The sequence below is a fragment of the Corvus kubaryi genome, unplaced genomic scaffold (genome assembly GCF_017639235.1).
Source record: "Corvus kubaryi isolate FWS band 111438036 unplaced genomic scaffold, C.kubaryi_AGA036_p1.0 split3-73, whole genome shotgun sequence".
Taxonomy (NCBI): Eukaryota; Metazoa; Chordata; class Aves; order Passeriformes; family Corvidae; genus Corvus; species Corvus kubaryi.
In genome coordinates this window covers 27,970,723-27,990,694 of record NW_024582091.1, presented here as the reverse complement: position 1 = coordinate 27,990,694, position 19,972 = coordinate 27,970,723, and the positions used below count along the sequence as shown (strand labels likewise).

The window sequence follows — 19,972 nt, the reverse complement described above, 5'->3', positions numbered from 1 at the left end:
CCTTCTTTCTTCACTATTTCTCTAAAGTTTTTTTCATATATTCCTAAACATCTGGAACCATAACCTCTGTCCAGGTGTTTAGACTACTTCATTTTAATCAAAACGAAACAAATGCATACACCAGAGGATACATATAACAGCATAATCTTGCACGAATGATTAATTAAGGTCTCTTTTCTTCTTACTATTTAGCTTCATGTTGGCAGCTTCAACAGTAAAAGGTTATGATCATTATTTATGTGGCTGATATTTCACATTTGTTTTCAAGCTCAAGAAAAGTGGACTGTACATTTGAAAACCAATATCTAGCCATAGTCACTGATTTACTATTTGTCCCTTTTGAAGTTTTTATTAAAATTAGATTGGTATTACAGTTTGCTCAACCTACAGAGTTATTGCCTTCTTTAAGACTGATTATACATAAGATTAAAAATAATGTGTACCTTGTTGAAATATTGATAGTGAAGACATTTTTGCTGAATTTACAAAAAGGAATCTGTACTTAGGCTGTATTTTTCTATGGCAATACTGCATCGTGTAGTAAGAAAAGAAAATCAGTTTCAAATCCAGTTGTATATTCTACCGTATTATTTCTAGTAGGATTTATACTGGAAGAAACAAAATTTTCGCGTAGTGAACTGCTCATTTAACATCCCCCTGTCAGCTTATAACTTTCAGAAACAAAGTCCACTTCTGCTTAGGATTGTCATATTGTTCTGACTAAATTCAAAGTCTGAATTTTCCCCTGAAAGCAACAAATTGTTCCATTGCCTTAATTATTATTATATGTCCTAAAACATTAATCGATGCAAGAACATTCCTTCTAAAAAATGTTTTGTTTATAATGACTATCCATAAATTTTTAAGATTTGTCCCTCAATGCAAGTGTACATCACTGTCTCTTTTTCAAGCTACTCTTCATTGTATATTTGAAGAGAAATGTTTCTTTCAGTGTTGCAGAATAGTAAGATCCCTTCTTCCTAGTTGCTGCTACAGGGCTGTTGAAACAAGTCAACTGTAGTCATTGTGATTGCTTGCTAATAAAAGTGGATTCCTAGTTAATCTGCACAGCCAAGGAGTACTGATATATTGTCTCTAATCTGACATTTTATACTTTAAAACACCAATCATGTGACAATATGAATTTCCTTAGATATTGAACAGAAATACAACATATGTAGTTTCTTAGTTAAGTAGGTTTTCTGAGTATCAGTATATAAAAGACTGGCTAAAATACTTTTTTCTTTATTTTGCTGCATAATCTGATTGGATTCTTCTTAATGCAGGACCAGATTTATGCAAAGTTCGAGGCAGCACCTATAGTTTGTAGAGGGCCTTTAGAATTATACTCTATTCCTTTAATATTTTTTTCTTATCTGTATCTAGAAGAAATCTCTGAACCTTCCTTTTTAAGTCTAATCAACTGCTAATTATTCTGAGCCTACAAAAAGAACAATAACAAAGTATTTGTCATTTCCAGCCCCCAGCATGATATACAGCAGTTATTGTTTTGGGTACAGTGAACACTTTTAAAAGCTGATTCATGCAGTGTTTAGCATATCTTTTTAGACTGCTCTTTTGAATGTCAATTAGAGTGAATCAGAAAATGTAATAGCAATAGCTAAGTACAAGAAAGGATTTATGTGTGTTATATATCTTATGTCAACATGTCATTGCACATGTATGAAAGAGAGAAGAGAATGAAGATTAAAGAGAAACGTGATTTGCAATTGCCAATGAATTTTAGTAAGAAATAAGAGTAAACTAGAAAGCTGCACCACGACAGAGACCCTTCAATAATTTATGTACTCATGAAGAATGACAAGAAGTGTGCTGTTTATAATTTTAAGAGAAGTTGATCCTTGATATTTTAAACTAAAAGCCAAAAGGAGTTCTGAATAGAATAAATAAAGTAATGAAAGCAGAGGACATAGAAACAAGATTGAAAACTGGCAAAAATAACAGTCGATTTCATATTACTTATTCCATTTTAGTTTAATACTCCTTGTAGTAGCACAGAGAAAAGTTGCTACTTACAAAAGAGTCCATTTTACCTTACCCTGACAAGATCTGCAATGAGACTCTGCTATGCTGGATGAGAGAAGAAGATCTTTCTGAGACTAAGGGTCTGTCTTCAAGAAGTTCCTGGTCTGTTTCTTCTGTATTTAACTCAGGAACGTGGCCTTTTCCTAGTGTCAATCACTGCACTGCACATAGTTGTTGAGAAAGGTATAGCAGAGTCTGCTGCTCACTTTACCAGCAGTGGGGCTGGGACAAGATTCTGATGAAAAGTACCCTGTAATTCGTCAGACACTCTCTCTGATATCTGAATTTTCAAACTTATCTCAAAATAAAGACTCATGTAGAGAAAGATATAATTTTTTACAGGCAAATAATTTAATTTGAATCAAATGTATGTTTGAATTTACTCATTCCAACTGCTTGGTGTCCTGGGTCTCTATAAATATTTTACATTATAGATGAAATAAAAAAAGCCCCTCACAACAACCTGAAAATTAAAAGTACATTTAAGAATATCTACATAATTAAAAAATCTTAAAATCTTTTCTAGTTCTGATAATTAGTAATACCCACTCCAGTTTGTCTTAAAATGTTAGGTGATACAACAAGTCTCACAGGTATACTGTATCTAACATCACAAATGTACTGAGGAACTAGGTTCTGAACTCAGTATTTCTCCTTCAAACCAAGTCAAGACTTCAGAATTTGGTCTATGCTTTATAAAAAATGCCATCTTTGGAGTGGTATTTATTGCTGGCATCTTATTAGAGATGGGTAAATCACATTAAAAACGCCAAAACTTTGCAACATTTTCTGGGAATTCTCATCATAATTTATGATGACCATACTGCATGTGCTAGTTTTAGAACATGCATATATTTTGGCATTTCAAACAATCAGTACTCCTAGTAACACTAATTATTTTTTTATTGATGATCCAATGACTACTCAGTTGACTTTGAATCTTCCGATAAAATGTATTGCTGAGATTATCTCAGAGTTCAAAAGACTGTGAGAATGTCAAACAAATACAAATATAATCAAATTTAAAGGTCATAAAATCATGTAAATGTGGCTGAAGTGGTTGTCTAGTGTGTAAAAATATGAGAGCATTCTGACTACGGAGTATATTAAAACTACAAGTGATTGCATTTTATCTGATCTCAGAACTCAAATATTGCAGCAGGGCAGAAAACTAAAATGTTTTCTGAGGCAAGTTAACTTATGGAAATAGCCTGTAAGGGAAAGTGACGGGCTTCCACATTAAGAGACATAAAAACCTAGACCTGTTGAAAATATGTGAAATCCAGTATATAATCTAACGATATGTAGACACCTGCAGACTGGATGTGTCCTCAGGGGACTTCAGTTTGCCTTATCTGAGATGAAGTCCCAAGAGCAGTGGGGCAGGGAAGAAAAAGAAAAAAGGAACCTTTTTACAAAGCTTGTGAAAAGAGGTATACAAGTTAAAGGACAGAGAGCCCTGAGGAACGGAAGCCCAAAGGTAAGAATGAAATGCAAGAAGGAAAAATTTAATGAGAATGCATTCATAAGAGGATCATGAAGGATGATAATAGTTCAGTCTACTGAAAGCCAAACATAATCAAAAATATACTAGGGCAGATAATACAGGAATAAAGAAAAGGAGCTAAAAAGAACATTAAGAGAATAAAATATGATGTCATTGGTATGAGAGACATACCAATTACCCCTTTTAATTCAAATTGCATAAATATTGCAATAAAAGATTAATTTGTCCAAGGACAGACAGTGGAACAAGGGATATATATTTCTTGTCTAGTACTTCACATATTGACTTCAGACTTAGATCCCTAGAAGACTGCAGACCCAATACAGACCAGATGAATAAAACTTTTTGCGAGCATTTTTCATAAGTACGTGGCAGAATTACCCACTGGCAGTTGAGGGTTTTGGCTGCGGGTAGAGAGTGCTGCAGGGATATGATGTCCAGCAGTTTCTAAGAATGTGTCTGTGAGAAGACTTCAGTATGAATCTTCAAGAAGATAGTTGAGAGAGACATTTTTCTGGACTGATTCCAGCCAACAGGAAAATATTCACTAGTACTATGAGGGCTGGAGACAACATTAATGAGAATGACAGTGAATTGACAGAGTTCACAGCTTTTCAGAAAAGAGCCCAGAGAGCAGAATAACAAACAACAAACGATCAGGCAGTGGGCAAACACTGAGATTTGAGAAGTAAGCTTAAGGGGAAGGGAGGTAGGCAGAACCGGCAGTTTTCAACAAGTAATTTTAAAAGTATAGATCCAAATTGTTCCACTCTTATGGAAATAGAGAAAGGGACCAATATGACTAAATCCAAGGGTGTTTATTGACTGCCATATAAGCAGAAAAAATAACAAAAGAGAAAAATAGATTGGATTGCCACCAACAAAATGTAGGAATAAAACAAAGACCACAGAGATACTGTGTACAGAGCTACAGCTAGGAAGAACATAAAAACCACTCTCTCAGAAAAAAAAAAAGAGTTATTAAGTGTATTTGTAATAAGGGTGACAAGCAGAAGATTAACTTAAAAAAGAGAGAGAATTTACTAGTAGATAATTCTTGGAAGGCCAAAGACTGTAATATTGTCACAAATATATTGACTAATATGATGCCAGTCTGACAACAGAAAGAAGAGCAGAAATCAGCACACTTTTCTGAAGAAGAGACTTTATTTAATTTTGTTCTTGCAGAACAGTGGGGAAATGATTTAGTAAAGTTTATGACATGATCTCACATGATGTTTTAAAAAATGAGGTTTTTCCTATAAAGTCATAATAAACTTACAATAAACATATAAACACATTTAGATATTTCGGTTTGATTTTGATTGAAGGATATAAAATAAACATTTTGTAAATGTAATATTAAAAAAAAAGAATTATTTCTAAATTCATGTCAGATTTTAAAAAATCTAGATAAAGTTAGTTTGAGTATTATTTACATAATTTTAAATGTCCAATTTAAATTGAGGGCATAGGATAAATGTTCATTTGCTTTGTCACACATATATTGATGTCTTTGAATATGTAACTGAGGTGAATTGCATTCCTCCAAAACACCTGAATTAGAATTGGAAACTTCTGTCTTCTTTAATCAAGCTGATCCCATCAAACAAGCTAGCCATACTTTGAATTGGATGTATTGGTGTGAAAATTTTTAGTGCTTGTGTATACTTGCTAAGCATTACTGGGACAGAGTAATCCCAAATACTGAATTCTTTTTTCCTTGGAACAGTTGCAACATCACTTTTCTTGTCCAGTATCAAAGATATCTGCTTCCATATGGGACTTGTCTAAAAGAATATAGTTCCAAACTCAGGTGGCCTGTAATGTGTTTCACAGGAAAATCACTCACTCTCCTTTTTTTTGTGAATCAGATTCACATCCCATTCTCCAGAGATGAGATGTAAGTAGTTTAAATCAAGTCTTTTCAGACTTTAGATCCGTACTGGACCATGTAATTGATTTGTTGTAGATGCAGTCAAAGTCCAGAGGTATCAAAACCTGACAAAGTTCCCCCACTCCATTTTTTCAGCCTGCTCTCTAAAGTCATTTCTATAATAGCTTGATACCTCTGATGACATAAAGTACAAGTCAGGATAATAAGTTGAGCCAATGTATTGGTGGCAGCAGAAAATTTCTTTCATCATCTGAAAGATAACTCTGGGATGATTCATTGGAGGTACACTTTTTTTAAAATTTAACTTTACAAACATTGTTCTTAGGTAAAACAAGCAAGGAAACAAAACTGTAATGCCTTTTTTTTAATGTATTTGTCAATTGTATACTCATTAGAAATCTGTATTTATTCTACCACTACCTGCTTATCAAACTCATAGCTAACATTGAAATTAATCATGAAATTAAATGAAAATGTTAAAATTCACAGTGGCATGTGAAAGACAGATTGTTCTGTGTTATGGTTATATCACAAGGACTATCAGTGAAAAATGGAACAGAAAAGTAAGGTAAATCCCATGAGAAAATATCTGACTTTCCTGTTCATCCTGTTCACTTGTTAGAACTTATTTAATTTGCTATGTACAAATGAGATTTAAATTATATTACCTGTAGTCTAAAACAATAAGCATTTATTTTAGCTTGTAAAAGGGTAAACCATATTTTGCTGTCTGCTTCACACTGTGTTATCTCATTTTTTGGCAAGTATTGACTAAAGGGAGAATTCTGTCTTCTATTCTTCTACAGCATTCTTCTCCTCTGACAGGATCACCGATAAAAGAATATTAAACTTTTAATCTTTTATTTAAAATCCACTGCATGGTCAAAATGCAGTCTGTTGGTCAGAGCATACATTTCAGTTTTCTAGTTGTATCTGGAAAATTACTCATTGATTTTTTTGGCAATTTAGTTTCTACAAGATACCTACAATTACATCAACAAAGTCTTTTTTGCAACTGTTGGTATTTAGGATTCATAGTACATTCACGTAAATTATCTGGGCATATTTCACTTCTACATGGAATAGAAAGCAATACAACAGTTATGAACAAGGAGTCACTAATTCTGAAGCAAATTGCACTTTTCTTCCTGTGAAAGAGAGTAGAGGAAACGGTGCATTGCAGAGATTGTTGTAGGTCCTTGATTTCTGCTGAGACCATGAACAGCAGTTGGTGCTCTCTGTGAAGAGTGATCTCTGTTACTCTGATCAATATTTTTGTTTCTTAATCATTGAAGGAATGGAAATCTAAAGCTTTTAAGTATTCTGTTTTTTGTAAAGTTGTGTATGTAATTACATCTAGCCACCTGTCCTCCCCACACCATAGGAAGAGTTTTACCCTATTGGTCTTTAAATACAGATAGATTATCCAGTCATATTTTGAAGGAAAAGCAGTGTTCAAAGTTTTCACATTAAATAATTGGCAGTTTTCAACCGTACCTGGTGTGACTTGAAATAAATTCTGTTGGATTCTACACTCCAAGGGCTGTATTTGTTAGTATGTGTGTTTCGTGGGTAAATCGAATTTTTGGTGTTGTGAGATCTATTGGAAAAGTAAAAATCTCACAGCTTAGAAAGGCATCAAACCAGAGAATACTGAGTAAGGCATAAATTAAGAGGTCAAATATTACTGGTCTAATATATGGTGCTGGTCTATGTATCAGTCTCCAACAGGAGAAAGCAGTTCCTTATTTCATCTGACGTTACACTTAAAGCAGCTTGGAAAATACTAAAAAGTGAAGTTTTATATTTTAAAATGTTATTGGAAACAGCCTATTATTAGAACATGTGCTTACTACTAAGGCATCCCAAACTGTAAAATAGAATTAACAAAACCAAAACAACCAAACAAAAACACAAACAAACAAACAAAAACTAAATAAAGAGGGGAAAAATAAGCAACAAAACATCAAAGTCCTGGACCGTGTACTAGAGAATCTCAATATCCACACATTTTACTGAGGGCTCAGAGATCCCCAGTATTATAAAGCTGAGTGCCATAGATAGTGTGTTCAGCTTAGTCAGTTTCTGTTTCTGTAGCTTTCCCTTCTGCTCTTTTAGAGAACACCATGCATGGAATGTTTATAAACAACAACACTAATTACTGATTTGAAGTTTAAGAACAGATCTCCCTGGTATATTTAATCTTTGGCTGAAACTTGGAACATCTCAAAAATTATCTTACAAACTCATGCCCTACCCTAGAGATTATGTAGTACGCATCTGTGCAAACCTTTAACAAGGTTTCAGAGTCAGGAGACAAGAGACTATAGAGACTGAATCAAATTTCTGTGTATTCTCCCTGGGGTCAGTGACAAATCAGCAGCTGTTTGTTTCCATCAATATCGTCCATCTGCCGCTGATGCAAAAAAAAGACAAGTTTGAATTCTCGTGACTCAGCTCAGGCGAGACAGTGGGGGGGGTGGGTGACTGGGTTTACAGATTTTAGACCAGGTGTGTTGTTGTCAGATAAGCAGAATGGAAAATGCTGATGCTTAATTGCTGTGTACTTGCATTAAGAGAGGGGTCACACAATAAAACCAGGAACAAAAGACTTAGAAGGTAAGTAATTCTGTTTAAAATTTTTATATAATACATTGTCTTGAGATTAGAAAGTTTGTAAAATAGGCTAGATTTGGGCTTTCTTATGAAAGATTTCTTTTAGCTACTGTAGTACTTGATTTTTATAAAATTGTCTGCAATGTAGTTGTATTTCTAAAAGGTGTCCAGGTAAAGATTAATGCAGTAAAAATTTTCACGGGTCATGATAATGAGATTCATTGACATCTCTTCTTTCTTCTGTGGGAAGTGAAACAGTGGGAGCTTCATCTGGAGAAAGGTGTCCATTTTGGGGCCCCCAATACATGAAAGATGTTGACATGGTAGAGCAAGTCCAGAGGATGGCCACCAAAATGATCAAGGGGATGAAGCACATGAGGTGTATGGAAAGGCTGATGGAAGGAAAGGTAGAGCCAGGCTCCTCTGACAGGTTATAATTATAATCTTCCAATTCTCAAGGGCCACCTCCAGCTTAATAATTTATATCTATGTAAAGAGTAGCCTGTTGGAGTCAAAGTACTTTACTTTCCATTCTTTTCCCTGTCCTTTGAGGAGCTGCCTGCTGGGAGTCGTCAGGAGGGGTGCTTGTTCCCTGAGACTCGTCTGTAACAGTGACCTTTATGCATGGAGAGCCCAAAGTGATTCTAGTAATACTAAAATATTCCCACAAAGGAAATAATATCATAGATAGTCTTCGGTGCTATTTATCATAGCTCAGATGGCTGGGACACATTAGAAAGATGATGCACACAATGCATTTCTTAAATGCGCCATTTCACTTCACAAATATCTCAGTGCAAAGGTTTGTTCCTTAGAAACAACTTCTTCTATAAGACCAGTCTAAAGCCTCTTGAAACAGATGGCTTCAAGGACTTGAAATGAGAAGTTCAATGAACTTCAGGTTATGAATTTCACTCTGCTTTCCACTATTGACTAATATTTGATCTACCTGCAGGTCTACAAGCCATAGCTTTGTAAGTGTTTGTAAGTGTGTAAACCAGAGGCGTTTCTGACTTGACTAGATCACTCTCATTGTCATTTAGAATCTAACAAAGTTTAAAGATTTATAAAGAAAGATCCTTTTTTAAGTAATTAAGTATTTGAAAAATTTAGAAGGCAGTTGCATATGTCATCTCCACATTGAACAGATTGGCTTGCTAAAAAATTTTCTATGTCTGCCATAAATTGTGTCTTTGATCATATTTCCACAGTTTAAAAAACTACATAATTTTGTGGGGTAAAAAACCAAAACTGAATACTGAGTCCAAGACTGAGAAGTTCTAAATACAAACGATGCTGAGTTATAACTCAGTCCTAGATCTACTCCCAGTTTATAGAGAAAAAGACTGCTTGCCTGGATCCAAATAATAAGGACATTATAAGTTCAAATGCATCTCTTAAATTAACAGCCAGTGTATCTTTTGAACTGTTATAATTGTGTGTTCCCAATAGGATTTGTCCCATAATATTCAGGAAATGGCATTCATAACTTGCTTTAGTTTCAAAATGATCTCACAAATATGTGATTTCACACAGGCTGTGTTTTGGCAGCCTTGTCTCAAGGTGACGAAGGCACAGATAACAGAAGCAGCACTCCCATCTGAAAGAAATGTTTTTATCTCACCATAGAAAGGTGGAAGAACTCAGTGTTAGATGCTAAATGAACGCTTAAGAGCAATGAAAAAAATCTTTTTAATTAATTCGCCTTACGTGGCATGTACAGGTGTGGTGCAATCTGTATTTCCAATTTGTTTCTTTTTTATTATCAGAGCTCATCCAAGTTCCAGGGCCTGTACAAGTATCCTGCACATATTACTGACAATACATTTCCTTTTCCCTATCCCTTTGAGAAACCTCATGACCCATATAGTGGATAAGAAAACAATTTATTGCACAATTAATAATCCATGGTTGCTTTAATGTCTAAGCTTCCACATCCTTTAAAACATACTTGTATCTCAAGGGCATTTCAACACCCATCTTTTTTTTAACATTCACAATAACAGCTAAAACAGCAGCTAAGCAAACTCAGTAATAGACTTCTTTTCACCTTTTCTTTGAAGCAACAGCCCCTCCACAAGCAGAAAGTCTGAATAGAGGGCAAACTGGAACCTGGGAAGACTTTACTCAGCCATATCTAACGAACATGGAAGGGGCATCCTAAAATTCTGTCCCTGACACTTAAAAAATTGGCCCTGGACTATATCTGAGGGTGGTCAGCAATGTGCTACTTGAGTCAGCTGTGTGCTGTTGCAGCAATGGAGGTGAACTACTGGCTGAGCTGTATTACCAAGTTATTTGCAGTCATTCAGGTAAAGTGACCATGTCCCTCATGTTGGTGCTTGTGAGGCTTCATCTGGAGAAAGGTGTCCAGATTGGGGCACCGAATACATGAAAGATGTTGACATGGTAGAGGAAGTCCAGAGGATGGCCACCAAAATGATAAAGGGGATGAAGCACATGAGGTGTATGGGAAGGCTGATGGAAGGAAAGGTGGAGCCAGGCTCCTCTGATAGGTGCAAAACAAAAGGGCATGAGTTATAATAATTGATATTTCAGTTAAATACTGTGAAAACCATTTTTTGATCCATTCACAGTAGCAAGGGTCAAACCTGCTAAAAGACTGCCCAGGGAAGCTGGGAGATGATTCTTCTCTGGTGATATTTAAAACCTGACACCATATTACCCTCAGTAACATGATCTAAATTCAAAGACTAAATCTAACAGTGGCCCTGCTTTGAGCAGGGAGTCGAACCAGGTGACCTCCATAGGTCTTTTTAAATCTAAGCTATTTTATGATTCTGGTAAAAACCTGCATGCTTCCCAACTTCATAATCTTTCCCTACTAGCACACTCAAATCTTTCTTCTCTGTAGAGTTACAAAAGAACTCTTTGTTTCCTACCACAATAACTCAGAAATCAAAAGTTTTGAGTTTTGTCTCTCAAAAAAAAAAGATCTCCAAATTACTTTCTTTTCTACCTATGGATTTACTGCATACAAATTTGAAATTCTCAGCCGTCGTGTCAATGAAAATGTCTACAAGCTATATTCAATTTGTTTCCAGATACTCTCTTTGATTCCAGACAAGCCAGCTATCCAGGCTGCCTTTTTGACCTAATTATGTGCTCTAAAATCCAGAGTACGTTTTTTTCTAAAGCACACTTGATGTGATATGGATTTATTATCCGCTCCACATACAGAGCAGCAGGAAATCAATGGGCACACAACTTATTCATCTTCCAAGAGCTGATAATAAAAAAATAAAAGTCAAAGTACTGACCGTGCATTCATATTTACTCTCCAAAATGTGATAGGTACAATGTGGAAGATTAATAGACGGGGAATGAAAGTTGTTTGTGAATTTTGAAGGCAAATCATCTGCTAGTATGAATTATTTAAACTTTCTCAAAGTCAATAGAGCTATGAAAATTTACAGCAGCTACAAACCTGTCCCTTACAAGTCTTAATCTTCCACATTTTAGTTAGATTTTGAATCAAAGACTTTAATAATCTCCTTTAGAGCTCAGCCAAAGCTTACCAAGGTCAATGAAAATGTTTCCAGCAAAGTCAAGGGACTTTTGATCACAACTGTTACATTTAAGTTGTTTGCGTTGCAATGTCTACCTTAGTCCTGTCAAAATGACTTTATTTGTATGGGGGAAAAAAACTGAGAAACTCTGGGATGTGCAGAGAGATTATCTGAATATATGCTATGAAATAAACTAATATTAAGGTTGTTTCAAATGCCTTTTGCAATCCAAAGAAGGAAATGCCTTTAGTCAAGTTTGATACCTTCTGGACATCATTTTAATGAAAGATACTTCTTTTTCTGCTTTTGGTTACATTGTGCCAGCCTCTCATCCTTTCTCTCTCCCCTCACTCTGTTTTTAAAGTTTACACACACACACACCCCCTTCAATCTCAGTTTCTCCAATGAAGTTCTGATGGACATATCAGAGAAGTACTGTTTTGGTGGCTGAGGGGCAGTTCAAGTGTCTCACGCAAAGCAGTGTCTCAGAGAGGGAGAAAATGTTCTGTTACATAAACCAGAATATTTTGTATATGGATAATGGAAGAAACACACCATGAAAAATCTGTATCTCCCTTGTCTTGCTACTGCAGATAGCTCTAAAATTTTATCTCATTCTTTTATTTGTTTCATTAGAGGGTCAAACTTGAGCAGCTTCCCCCATAGCCATAAGGGAAGAAAGAATTGGACTGGAGAAGAGGGAGTATTTTGGGTTTTCAGGGTTTTTTTCAAGACCGATTACCCTTTTGATCATATTTTAAAATGTTAAGTAATAGAAATGCCACATTTAGATATGATGCCACATAGAACCTGCTCAAGCAAACCCTTATTTATTACTAGAACATAAACATTTGACACTAATTTCAGATTAAGCAGCTGAGTCATCAAAGAACTGGAATTATTACTCAGTTGGTGCTGTGCTGATATGTAACTGTTAAGAAAATAATAGGCACTTAAAACACCATGAAGGGAAACACAACACTTATTTTAAAAGGTATTTTTGCTATCCAGTTCTGCATCATTATTCATACTATTAGCAAATTTTACATAAATGAAGGTTTTCTTTAAACTTTAAAAGACAGCTTTTGAATACTCTTCTGTTAGAATGAATCTCACATGGAAGCAGCATCCTACAATGGATTTAGATATTGGAATGATTTCAAACTGTTTTTTTCTAAAAAAAGACCTTTTTTATCATAATGCAAAAAGAACATTTGAGGTTTTAAATTTCAATGGGACCATTCTCAAGGACTAATGTCTGCAATATTGGGGCAACAGTTTATTAGTCCCTGATGTAGGACTGTGAAAGAAGTCTTTAGGCTGCTATACTTCTTCCTGATAGTAAAATTCCACAGCAGTAGGTAATAGGTATCTTTTTTATTAATCTTTTTAGCAATTTGTGTTGCCCTGTTTCTGTGGTATTGCACCACAGTCTTGAATTATGATACAGTCAGCAATGAACACCTATTTTCATACATATTATTGGACTCCTTGGTCTACTATTGATAAGTATTTAAATTATCAAATTAATTAAAATAATTAAATTAATTAAATAAATTTTTAAAGTACTCATTCAGGTTATCTGGGAAAAAGAAGGAAGTAACAGCTTTAGCTTTTTTTTAATTTTTTCTTTGTTTAAATTTTTAAGGTAGCACACAGGTTCTTCAGGTATGATTACAGCTAAATTTTGTTTATGGAGAATCTTGTAGGGACATTTGATCCAGTCTATTGTCAATATTCAGTACTGTCAGTGGAAGAAGATGCTCATTTTAACTGGTTTGATCTTTTTGTTAGGACAGTTGGATGTCCCACATTTGTAGGGATTGAGCTGCAGTTACAATGGTTTTCTTTTTCAGCAGATTAGGACCGATTGAGATAGATCCCCTTTAAAGGGCTTTAAATCCAGTTTTCTCTGCTAGAATGACAAAAAAATGGGAAGATGTTGCTGGGTGACTGGTGATTCAGTGGATAATATTTTAGGTTTAAAAATGAACAGATAAGATAAAACTCAGTGTTTTCCAGTTGTGGAAAATCCTGCCTCGTGCAGGAGCACAGCAGCAGAGATACAGGTCTGATTTGTACACATTGATCCAGAGAAAGGTTTGAATCTGACTGTTAAAACTAATGCCAGCTGTCTGCAGCACCCCTGGGACATATATGCCAGATGGAGTTTGCCAGAACAGTATAACCATGTCCCTTCCCTGCCAATATGTTCCTTTACACCAGTGGGACTTGGGGAAAGCACTTGAGCTAACTATGACACAGGGGAACTCCTTGGCTAGGGCATTCCGCTTTCTTTGTCCAGAAGATGCAATGGAAAAACAAGAGAGAAAAAGAGAAAAACAGTGACCACATCTTTTCAGTTATTGTAGCTTTTCAGTATGTTTCCTCCATGCTGTTTGTTTTGCCATTATGGGCTCAGTACCACAGCCTGTTATTTGACTGCTGCTTAAATCCTTTTTGAGTGATTTTTCTCAGGACGGTTTTCTGAATTCCAAAATGGTTGCAGTTGAATTGAACTTGATTTCCAATCCATCAGGCAGTGGGTTGTATAAATTCCCTGCTAAGTATGACCATTCTCTACTAATTTCCACTTGCATGTACTGCATTCATCCCCTTTCAAAGGTAGTGGAGCTCTTCTGCAGGCTGAAGAGCCAGGGACACACCCAAGTCACTTTAACCTCTTAACCAGTGATGGGCTAGGACCATACTGGTGGTCATTTCATCTGATTTAATAGAGTCAGCTGTTCACACAGCCAGACCTAAATCAGTGGTTAAAATGCTTCAGACAGGCTCTTTTCTACTCTGCCCTTCTGAGACCTTGGCTTTCCTTATTTCTAGAAGGGTTTTTATAAGTTTGCAGCTATTTAGAAAGCACAGATGTTGTTTCTTCTCTTCCCTGTCACTGGTGCATGGAAAGTGGAAATCTAACAGTGAGTTATTATGCTAAAAAATTCTGCTGTCTGCTTCTCAGGTGCACATCACAAAAAGACTAATTCTATATGGATTTTCCTGTTTATCAGAGGCAAAATAAGACTGATATTCAGGTATATAAGTGGGGTTTTTTATTTTATTTTCTCTTCTTTTCTTTATTGTGTACTGGGAGAAAGAAGGATAGTTGCAATACTTCACAGCTATCAGAAAAGATATGTTATGGTATGTTACTGTAAGCCAATAATTTAAAGTCAATAAATTTGCTTTTGAACAGGAACGTTATGTAGCTTGGGAATTAACTGTACCACAGGTGAAATGATGCTCTATACTATAATACAGAGCATCACTTCACCTGTGGTACATTTAACATCACTGGCCATTTTTGCATCACTTAGAATATCAGTGGTGCACAGTCAAAACTGTGTTTTTAAATTTCCCCTAAATTTACTGTGTTGCTAAGTTTTCTCATCTACTTTTTAATTATATGTACTTACAATACACATCTTCTGTGTTCTCCATGTTTTCTCCATTTTCTGGGGCCTTCCAGAAAACATCCCAGAAAATCAGGAGCTGTTTATAACACACCTGTGCATGTGTGCTGAAAGGTGTAACAGGCTTCTAACAGGTACCTTTCTGAAGGAGGTTAGAACATCAAACAGCAATGAATTTCCAGCAAGTCCATCCAACAGAAGAGCTATTGCCTGGTGAAGCTGCCTTCACCCTGTGTTACTGTGAGCAGGGTTAGAAACCATGAGGATCAGAGGGCTCTACGAGGAGAACATGTCCCCACTGCTCCATTCATGGTGAAAACAAAGCTGGTAGCTACTGGCTTGGAGCAGTATTTAGGCAGAGCTTCAAAGCTTCCTGGGGACCCGCAGTCACCCACTGACCTCCAAGCAGTAAGGAATGGTCCTAGGTGGTGTATTTGTGTGTTTACCTGCTCATGTGCCTTTTCCTATTGGTATGAAAGGCTCTGCTAAAGTTCTACGCTCTCAGAATAAGCGCAGCTGCTGTTCCAAGGCAAGAGGCTGCATAACAGACTCACTCCCTGCTGCAGGCTCCTTTTAGCTGATTAGTCATTACTGCAAGCACTATTCAGTTGCACAGCTAGTGTCTCTCACCCCAGCACAATGAACTTTCCTTCCTTCTTGTAAAGGAAAAAGTAATCCCCATGTCAAATACTACAGCCTATTGTGGTGAACAAATTTTGTTCACTCTTGGTTTTTATTTTCCTTCCCTGCCCTCCTAGTTCCTGAATGGTAAGCTACTGGTGAACGATCTGGACTGTCTAGCTCTCTGCAGGCTATTTCCTATTGCTTCACTTTTCATTTTGAAAAATATGCGAACTTCCATCTGTTTCTTGAATACAATCCTTCTGAGATATATGTATGCATGAGCTTTTTGTGCTGAAGGGGCAGGTTTCTTAGGACTGTATCATTTTACATGAATGCATTTTGACATTGGTTTTCTGCTTCCACTACTCATCCTTCCTGCATATTGTGTTTTAGGTGCCACTCAGGGTAATCATTAAACTTCTATAGTGCTTGCAATGCAATTGGGTACCAATGTTAAGTACAAGCAATAGCAAAGCTGATCAACAGTAAAATCTCAGGTTTCTGTTTTTAGCCAGGGTGTATGTGCTTCTGCTCTACAGCAGATGTTTCTGCCTTTGAGGCAATTTCAATGCTGAGCTATTTTAAAGACAGATTATTCTACATGAACAAGTAAATTCATAATTAATTCTGCTTTCAACTTTTCAAAACTATTTTTTTTTTGCCATTGAGAGAAAAAATGGAACTGCCTAAAACGAAAGCTCTGAGAGTTTATACAATTCTTGTTCCATTAGGTGGTGTTCCAGTGACAAAGGGTAATGTGTTCTGACCAGGGTTGGCTTTGATTCATACCTAACGCTGAGAGGTAGGATGTGAGTCAGATAACTAAAGGCTGTCATTATATAACTGAAGAGATACATATAAACCAGACCCCATTAGAGCACATTGCCTAAAAATTCTTATCTCTAAGACAGGTGATGTTGAAAGCACTTTTTTTGCTTCCTGTCTTCCCATACAAACTACATTTATTAATTAAACCTGGGATAAAATTCATTAGTTTAGACCCCAACAGCACAACCTCTCCTCAGAACTGTCTGCCAACTTTGCTGCACTGTTTATTTACAATGTTTATTTTTAAAGTTTATTTATTTGCAATGTTTATTATTTATAATGTTCATTTATGTTTATTTATTTATTTACTTATACACTCTTGCGTTCACTGGTATGTTTTCTGAAGGAATATTTTTATGTTTCTTGTGATGTAAATGCAAGGTGCTATGGTAATTTGTGATAGCACTTCCTTTTTCTGGCCTCCTGGAAGGAATTTGGGGGAAATTGGAAATGCAAAAGGTGTTTTCAGTGCTGTGTCCTTGCTGCAAAATGAGAGAGATGTTGTTCCAAATAAAATTCTCTAGTTTTTAGGCAGTCCTATTTAGTCATCCAGATAGCAAAGGCTTAAACACCAGTAGATTTGGATGAAATGTTCCAGACAGACAAAAATGGATGGAAAAAGCCACAAAGGAAAGTGCAGACTTAGCTGCTCTTTCAGAAAAAACTGCTGAGATTCATGAAGCCCAGGTGAGCTGAGATGTCTCTATGGCTCTGTTCAGGGCTGTATACCAGGACTGGAATAGCACAGGGAGACCTGGTGCTCTGCATCCTGCCTTAGTGACTCAACCACATCTCTCTCCCAGAGGGTGTGACCCATAGGTCTTGGCTCATGTATGAGTGCAGCAGCAGAACACTACACAAATATACCTTTGATGTGAGATGCTCTGTTCACATTCTTACAACTCCTGATGCTTTGACTTTACCTTTTCTTTACCTCTTCAATGTCTGTGGTTTTTGTGAATCATTTTTTTGTGTGTATGTGTTTTCAAAATGATCTAATTATATTTGTTTTCCTTTTAAGGGTTGTTGGTGTTCAGACTGTAGTGTTTTGGAAAATTATTATAATGTAAAAGTTATTGGAAAACACTTAATTTGAAGAATGTGATCTTGTAGATACAACTCTGAATGGGGCAAAGTAAGATTTGGGTCTTGGAATAGCTTCTTTCATCACATTGATGGAAGCCTCTGATGCTCTACAGTGTTAGCAATCAACACTTAGGGAAGAAAGGAAAAATCATTAATGCTGACAACAGAAGCAGTGCATCTGAATGGTCTTATGGATTTCAATTCCTTTTTTTTCATTCCAGTGTGTATATTTATAGTGCATATTCTTGAGAGTTTGTGTTTTGAAGTTCCTATGCAGCTTCAGACAATAAAGCAACATTTTCCAAATATCTCCCTCTTGCTAAAAGTTTCTGTGGTTAACATAATATTTTAATTTTTTATCATCTTCCAAAATTTCTATATTCTACAAGGGAGGCAAAGTGTGGGGATTTTGACTTTTTGGTTCTAATCCTCTTTTATGTAGGTCACAGGTCCTTTTTCAGATAGATATATCATTATCTTCAATAAATACTAAGGCAATGTTGGTTCAAACAGTAAAACAAATTTATATCAACTAATTTAAGACACAGAATTGGAATTTTGGTGCCACTGTTTCCCTCCTGAGCGCCATTGATCTTGTAGAAAAGAAATTAGCAAGTGAGAGGAAGATGGGGGATGGTGGAATAAAGAAGCAGGATTGTTTTTGGGAAACAAAAACTGTGTCACTTGGCTAAAACAGGAAGAAACAATCAACAATATTTTATTAAATATACATGTCGGCGTTTTTCCACACAATACATGGAAGAGAACAACATGCAAATGCTGTGTTCACATAACCCCAAGTCAGTAAATGACTCAGTGTCAAAGACTTTGTTTTTCATTTTAAAATCTGGTATTTCAGACACAGGTTAATTCCTGGAGGTACCCATTCATGCAAATGAAACTTGTAGATCAAAATGAATGGATTTTAGTCCTTAACAGGAGAGAACGATGAAAAAAATGTGTGGAAATAGCAGGTTCCTTCACTTTCCCTCCCCCTGTAAGAAGCAGCTTTTGCTTTCAGTTGCCTTTATTAATTTTGTGTTGAACTAAGTATACTGTCAAATTTCTTGTCCAGATTGCTCAAAACAGTATTCGGCCAAGTTGACAGCAATTACAAAAGCCTTTATTTGAGCCCAAATTATCTTTTCATAGCTGCTCAAGTGTCTCAGAGAATATGAAACAAAATTGAATAGGTTGCATTTAAAACTATAAATGAACCTTTTTTCTAGGTATATTAACTGTCAAAAATGGTAAAACAGTATAAAAACCTCTTGCCTATTTAATATTTCTTAACATTGCCAGATCCCATCAGTTTTTGACAATCATTCATGTTATGTCAGTTTTAATACTGTTGAACATGGTGCATATTTCCCTTGGCTTTAACTGACATTTACTATTTATGTGAAGTGAGTTTTCGTTAATATAAATGAAGGCTACTTTTTCCTTATATACTTTGTAGCTTTTTTTTTTCAGACACATCTATATTGTAACATTGATTAATTTTATTTCTTGACTTGTTCACTAATTACTTTTGAACAACTTGAATAAATTAATATGTGACTGAGTTGTGTTTTAGCTAAGTAGAATCTAAATTAGCCTGTACAAAAGACAGACCAAGCCCCAAGTCCCAGAAAGCCCTTAGTTTTCAAGCCTTAGGTCCTACCTGCCTCCTATTCACTCCAGTTCTCTTTCCTCCTTTGGAACAGGTATCAACTCAAGTTTAGGAAAACATATAAGCATGTGCTTAATCTTTGCTGCTCAAAATCACAATGTAAAAATAAGTCAAAACAAGCCAACAACACTTGCACTTATTTTAATTTGGCTTCTGGTTTTATATCCTCTGATAGTGTTTTAAAAATCTAGCACAGCTACTGAGGCCAGAAATAGGCTTAACAATTATAACTCAACAATTAAGTAAAAATAACTTCTAGAAGCTAGTTCTTTAAGAAAAGCACATTAGGGGACTCACAAAAAGTTAAGAGCACGCTCAACATTGAATTATCTGGAACAAACTATTTAATGCTGAATTATGGATTACATCTAATAGCAAAATGAGTAAGCAAATGTTTTAACAGACTACTTCTGCCAGGCTAGCTTTTTCCCTAGGCTTCTCTTAGGCTGAATATGAATCAGCTCTGCTCCAGAAACTACATAACTATGTCTGTGTGTTCCTAATTTGCCCTGCTGTTTCTCACTGTCTGCCTGGTTTGGAAGGCTGGTGGGTCAGGCCTCTCAGAATGCCCTAACAGAAGGCCTTTGTGTTTTGTGTACTCAAATGGGAACTTTTTGTATTTCACATTTCTTTCTTATTCTTTTAAATATATTATGTTTCTTGTTACAACCTGTACCCTGTGCTGTGTATTTTTGCAACAGTGAGTGCTTTGAATTGGCTTCATTTTCATTAGATAATGAG

The 19,972-nt window shown here is 35.8% G+C and overlaps 1 protein-coding gene across 3 annotated transcripts in view; it reads left to right on the top strand.

Annotated features, from left to right (window-relative positions):
* HS3ST5 (heparan sulfate-glucosamine 3-sulfotransferase 5) overlaps positions 1-19,972 on the top strand; it is a 193,443-nt gene that overhangs the window by 57,066 nt on the left and 116,405 nt on the right. The window contains exon 1 of one of the 3 annotated variants that reach the window (XM_042016972.1): positions 8,048-8,069. The exons of the other annotated variants lie outside the window; for them this stretch is intronic. The gene's annotated coding sequence lies outside the window, so the exon portion shown is untranslated. Of the gene's footprint in view, positions 1-8,047; positions 8,070-19,972 lie in introns of those variants that run through there. 3 annotated transcript variants of the gene reach the window in all.